The sequence below is a fragment of the Sturnira hondurensis genome, unplaced genomic scaffold (assembly GCF_014824575.4).
Source record: "Sturnira hondurensis isolate 20B ecotype Veracruz unplaced genomic scaffold, ASM1482457v3 Scaffold0009125, whole genome shotgun sequence".
Lineage (NCBI taxonomy): Eukaryota > Metazoa > Chordata > Mammalia > Chiroptera > Phyllostomidae > Sturnira > Sturnira hondurensis.
The window spans coordinates 823,757-830,587 of NW_028081756.1; positions in this window are offsets into that span (position 1 = coordinate 823,757).

Below are 6,831 nucleotides of genomic sequence, written 5' to 3' on the forward strand. Positions count from 1 at the left end.
GACCTCAAGGTGTGAGAAGAGCCTGTCTGAGGCCCAATTTTCACTGCCACAGCCAGTGTGGTCTGGACTTCAAATATGTCCATGCCCAAGATTACATGGCCCTTTGTGCTGGCAAAGCATGGGCAGATCTGCATCTAGCTCTGCAGACAGGTTGCAATTCGAATCATGTGATTCAGGCCTTCCCAAGAGGAAGAATGCCAGGGTCCCATGGTGAAGATGCTCCATTATTACTGGGGAAGATCTCAGAGTTAGGGTGGACACTCAGGAGCTACACCCTCCCATCCTGCAGTTGTCACAGAGGTTTGCAGAATGCAGAAGAAACAGCGTTTGCTGACTCCAGGGAACCTGGATCCAAACCCTCCCTTCCGGATTACCAATGCAGAGCTGGGCTTTCTTTCTCAGGAAGCCTCAGCTTTTCCTTGACCCCACAACCCCAGGTGTGACTTTCAACTATAGATTGAAAGGCACCAATCAGCCAGCTATTCTAAGGGAGCCCATGAGTGTCTAGATGGATCCACACAAGGGCATCATCAAACAAGTAACTGAAGGAAAAAAGGGAGATTTATTAGTTATGCACAATTGAATAGTGTGACCTCAAATTCATGTACTTCCTAGAACTTCAGAATGTGGCCTCATTTGGAAATATGACTGTTTCAGGTGTCATAGTTAAGTAAGTGTACAGTCATATTGAGGTAGAGTGAATCCTTTATGTAACATAACTGGTGTCCTTATAAGAAGAGGGCCAGAGACAGTAGAAACATGAAAAGAATGCCAGGTGAAAACAGGAATATTGAGGATTCCTAGCACCACCAGAAACTAAGAGAGAGGCAAGGAAGGATCATACTCTAGAGTTTTCAGAGGAAGCATGGCCCTACGCACACCTTGATTTCAGACTTCTGGCCTCCAGAACTAAGAGAGAATACATCTCTGTTGTTTTAGGTCACCCAGTTTATGATGATTTGTTGTGGCACCCTAGGAAACTTTTGCATCAGTGTTTAATTTTGAAGCACTAAGATGAGCAACCAATGCTAATTAAACACCTGACAATCAGGTTCTAGGTTGCACACTGAGAACAGCAGTGAACAAAATGCACAGAATTTCTGTCTTGATGCCCACAACTGTGTGGGTAAAACCGATAGTAAATAAATAACTACAAATAAACAGGTAATTAAAAAGTGTCCTAAGAACTATACTTAACCTCATGGGAGAATACAGTTGGGCTATGGGACGTGGGGGGAGCTTCCGGAGGAATTGCCATTGTACTGAGGCCTGGAGGAAGCAGGTGTGGTGGTGATGAGGAGGGAAATAGAACAGTGCATGCTTGGTGGTTGTGTCATATTGGGGTTTGAACCTTGTCTATGTGTTAGATGTAGTAAAGCAGAAGGAAGAACTCACCAGGTTAAATACCGGGAAGAGCACTGTAGGCAGAGTGAATTGTGTGTGTGTATGTGTGTGTGTGTGTGTGAATGTCCTAAATCAAGAAGGAGCTGAGCACAGTGGAGGAACTAAGAAGAGTTTAGCCAGAGATGGACAGCAAACAGGAGACAAATGTAGAAACTGCTGTAGTTAGAAGGTGTAATGGATCTAATGAAACAGGATCCCCCCGCCCCGCCCCTGCCCATCCATTTCCCTTCACGATAGTAAAGGGCTCAGCCCAGGCACTGAGCAGTCAGCATGGAAAATGTGCGTGCGTATTGCATATGAGCCCTGATTCCACCCTTGATTCTCAGCTCTGCACACAGCATCAGGGATAAAGGTTGTGGTCCTTGTCACTTACTGCATCAGCAGTTTGTGAGTGCTCTGACATGTTGTATCAGTCTGAAGAGTTCGATGGAGCCGTCCCCTTTTACCTAACTTTCCTTTCTACTATTACTTGGCAAAATTGCTTTCTCCAATTTGCGAAAGCTAAGAGCAGAGACACTTTTGTTTGTTCTTCATCAGTGCCCAGAATGTGCAGCTGCATGAGTCCCCTCGTTCCTGTGCCCTGGGATACAACGTACTTTAACAAACGGTAGACATTTGCATCCTCCTGTCTGTTAGTAGTTAAGTAGATTCTACTCTATTGGTTCCCTCAGAAGTTAGCACAGGCCTGCTGTGACTACACAGAAGCAGTTTTATAGATCCAGACAGAAGTCTGCTGAAACTTGCTTTCCATCTTAGCATTTACAACAGGCTCCCCCATGTCCTGGAGTTGGATGAAGTTAGTTGGCTCATCACTTCTCTGCCTTCAGAAAACTTACACATGCAGACTTTGCTGTGTCCTGTGAGAGACTCCTCATTTGTGGCAGATAAAAACTTTGTCTGAGATTATTTTACATCTAAACTATCAACAGTGATCAGTACATACCTATCAAGACCATGGGCCACAGATATGAATTCATTAAAGTAACATCTTCCCGAATCCCATGTATAAATAATGTCACATATCAATCTTTCCCACAAGTCTCCCCCAGGCTTGTAGGCTATCAAAAGCAACTCTCAGAGAAAACAGTTTGCCATTTTCCTTGACATGGAAAATCAAAACCAAAGCAACACTAATTATTCTCTGAAGAAAAGAAACAATGGTCCACGTTTTGAGCTTGCCACTTTCCCTGTGAAGGTGATGTGTGACAGGCTCTTCTCCTGCATTCCCCTTCATCAAACACTCACTAAACACATGTCTGAGGCATGGAACATTACATTGCCTGTGTCTCCCCTACTGTTCCTAGAGGTTGTTCTGGTTGTGCCTGGCATGTTTCTTGCAGTGATTGTCATACACAGATGGTATGATTGAGTCTTCATGCAAGACTGGATCACTTGCTCCAAATGAACCCTTCCCTTGTATACCAGCATTTCCCCAAAAGGCCTTCAATGTGCAAACAGGCCATAATGAAAGGAGGCCAGCTCAGAACACTCACTATGTCGATGTGAGTGATGCTTGTTTAAAGCTTCTGAGCCAGGATGGCCTGTAACTCTTTTCCCTAGGAAGAATAACTTTCTCTTTTTCCCTGGCTCTAAGTTACATCTCAGAGATATCCTGAGATTTCCAGAGCCAATTCCTGGGTCCAGAAATCTCCCAAACCCAGACAAGCCCACACGGACTGGAGAGCTCCAGCCATTCCTCTAAGGGCAAAATAGGTATCCTCAAATCTCACAAGTGGGAACATCCAGAGAACAGAGGGTTCAAGTGCTCTCAAGTACCATGCACAAAACAAAACAATATTGATGACAACTGCAGAAATGGCAGCATTTCAGATTTGGGGACTTCTCAGGAGTCCTCTCAGGCTGCTCCAGTGTCTTTCTCAGGCCCAGTTCTCTGACCCACAGACCAGAGACTGGGCTATATGGAGCCCTCCCTTGTAAGAACAGAGATCAAGGCTGCACAGGTCAAAAATCTAGATGCCCACTCTGGAGCTTCTAGATGCTAAGGTTGATGTTTTAAATGCAAAGAAGTGATAAAGAGGATAAGTCTGAAGAACATGGTACATTGGTTTGCTAGGGTTGCCATAATAAAGCACCACAAAATGGGTGGCTTACACAACAGAAATGTACCGCCTCATAGTTCTGGAGACTGGAAGTCTATAATTGAGGTCTGGGCAGATTTGGTTCCTTCTGAAGAATGTGAGGAGTATCTATTGCCTTTCTTTATCCGACTTCAGGCATTCTGTGGCATGTAGGCACTCATGTTCTCCCTCTTTCTTCCTTATGTGCATGTCTGTAATTTTGTCCATTTTTTTATAATTAGGACACCAGTCACTTGGATTAGGGCTCATCCTAATGACTTCTCTTATCCTGATCATCTATAAAGACCTTATTTTCAAATAAAGCCACTTTTTGAGGTGCTGGGGTTAAGACTTCAACTGGAAATACACAGATGGAAACATACTAGAGTGACACTCTGGGACACTGGCCACTTGTGTGAAAGGTAGCGTGTCCAGGCTGTGTCAGGGGTAGGTGTCATAATGGGAACAAGTGAAGAAGCAAGCGGTGGTATAGAAATGAGAGCAGAAAGAGTTGTTTGCTTGCTTGTTGGTTTATTTTTTCTTAGTCTTTTTTTTTTATTTATCTTTAGAGGGGAAGGGAAGGAGAGAGGAAGGAAATATCAATGTATGGTTGCTTCTCGTGCATCCCCTGCAGGGAACTGGCTCCTGCCGGAAACTGGCCTGCAACCCAAGCATGTGCCCTGACTGGGAATCGAACCGCGATCATCTGGTTCGCAGGCCTGCGCTCAATCCACTGAGCTACACCAGCCAGGGCGCTTGTTGGTTTATTTTTATCTAATATTTCCATTAATTTGGATGTGAAGAGGGGAGAAGAAAGATTGGATTAGCATCCAAAGTGAAAGCTGAGGGTTGAGGGAGGATGTAAATGGGAGAATATAATCTAGGCATTGGAGGAAATCACAGAAAAGGGAAGATGGAAACTGCACAGGAAAGGCAATGGGATGGGATTCTATTCTATTTCTTTTAGATACACCCAAGAGAAGGGGGAATATCTTCTTCAGAGACTACAGCCCAGTATAGAGACAAAAGGTAGAAACCCAGTGAGGTTTGTGATGGGACTAAAGGAATTATTAAGACTCATTTTGACAGATGTAAAATGCTGACCAGTTGTCATACACAGTTATTTGTGGTAGACTCCTTCCATCTCATGTTGAAGTTTTGGTGAACATACAACACAATATACAGATGATGTATTATAGAATTGTATGCCTGAAACCTACATAACTTTATTAAACAATGTTGACCCAATAAATTCAACAAAAAAGAAAAACAAAGAAACCACCTCCACAGAAAATATCACAAAATATTGCTATCTTTTAAAATAGTTTCTTCCCTGGCACCACACTTAGTAGTTACAATATTATTGGTATGTGTGTGTGTGAGGGGGGGAACTATGCAAAGGACATTATTGTCTAATCACTATGCTGTTATCTGAAACTAATAAAAAATAATATTGAATGTAAACTTTAATTGAAAAAAGATAAAATTAGCCTTCCATTCCTAAAAAAATTAGTTTATACAAATTAATAAGTAAAAAAGGAAATTAAAGAGGAAATGCAAGACAATTTTAAACAGAAGTCTCTGGTTTTAGCTCTAATGTGCAAAGGACTTGGAAATTTATCACTCCCCTTCTGAGCTCTGCTTATCTGAAGCAGAAGCCACTGGAGCCACAAAAGGGTAAGAATGTTCAACTGGATTTTTTGGACAAATTACTGGAGGCTGAGTGTGGAATAGAATGAAAGTGAGAAACTTTTGGGGGGGATTCAGTCTGAGAGGGTGCAGTCTGAGGAGGACCCATACTTTTATGAGCTTTACTTCTAGGGACCCCACTAGGCTGTCATGCTAACAACCCAAGCAAAAGAAAAAAAACCCTCCTGGCTCTGGCAGGGGCAGGAAAGTGACTTTCTTCCAAAGAGTACAGCATGAAAAGGGAGAAAGAAAAAAAAGGAACTTCACAGCAGAGAAACCTGACAAACACCCCCTCAGCCAGATGATCAAGATCAACATCAGCAGTGATCAGTCATGTTGATAGCATGGACTCTTGATGTGATGTGATAAGAATGGCTGAATTTTAACTGTTCTGACCAGTAGAGTTTAGGGGAAGTGAAACTATGCTAGCTCCAGTCCTAGACTTTAAGGGAACAACAGATTCTATATCTTCTTCTGAGCTGCCATGTGAGAAGTTTGACTACTTTGAGGTCGCCATGCTGTAGAGAAGTCCTTGGTTGCCGTATGGAGAAGCTGTGGGGAGAGACCTGGAGGAAGATGCTGGAGTAGCCCTTGACTTTCCGCCCCCCAGCTGTTTGAGTCATCCTAGCTAAGTTCCCAGACGTCATGGATAACACAAGTCACCGTTGCCATCCTCTATTCCTAATCCTACACTCACAAGATGTAATAATAACTTATTGGTTTTGGCCTTTAAATTTAGGGGGTATCTTGTCATGCAGTAATAGCTAACTGAAACAATTTGAGGTGAGGGGAATAAAATTAGGAGAAAGGTGGGTGAAGGTGTATACGAGCGTGGTAAAAGGAGAGTGGCCATGGTCATAAAAAGGCTGCAGGAGAACTCCTTACACAGATAGAAGTGTACCATATCTTAACTGTGGTGGTGCACACATGTGATAAAATTGTACACACACACTGAAGTAGAAACAAAGCTAAGGATCAGATCCCTGGGTTGCATCAGTGTCACTATACTGGCTGTGATATTGGACTGCAGTTTCCCAAGATGTTACTATTAGAGAAAACTAGGTAAAAGACATGCAGAATATGTCTGCATTATTGTTTACAACTGCATATAATCTGTAGTTATCTCAATAAATATTTCAACTGAAAATTTTCTAAAATAAACAAATGGGACCTCATCAAATTAAAAAGCTTCTGCATGGCTAAAGAAAAGATCATTAAAATAAAAAAGAATCAACTGTATGGGAAAACATATTTGCCAATGACACCTTAGACAAGGGTTTGATCTCCCAAATATACAAAAAACTCACATGACTCTACTCTAGGAATACAAAACAGACCTGAATAGACACGTCTCCAAGGAGGACACCCAGAGGGCCCAGAGACATATGAAAAGATACTCAGCATCACTAGCCATCAGAAAGATGCAAGTTAAAACCACAATGACATACCACTTCACACTGGTCAGAATGGCCATCATAGCCTAATCAACAAACAATAAGTCTTGGAAAGGGTGTGGAGAACCAGTGCACTCTTGGTGGGAATGCAAACTGGTGCAGCCACTGTGGAAAAAAGTATGGAATATCCTCAGAAAACTAAAAATGGAACTGCATTGTGACCCAGCAATTCTACTGCTGGGTTTATACCCTAAGAACTCTGAAAC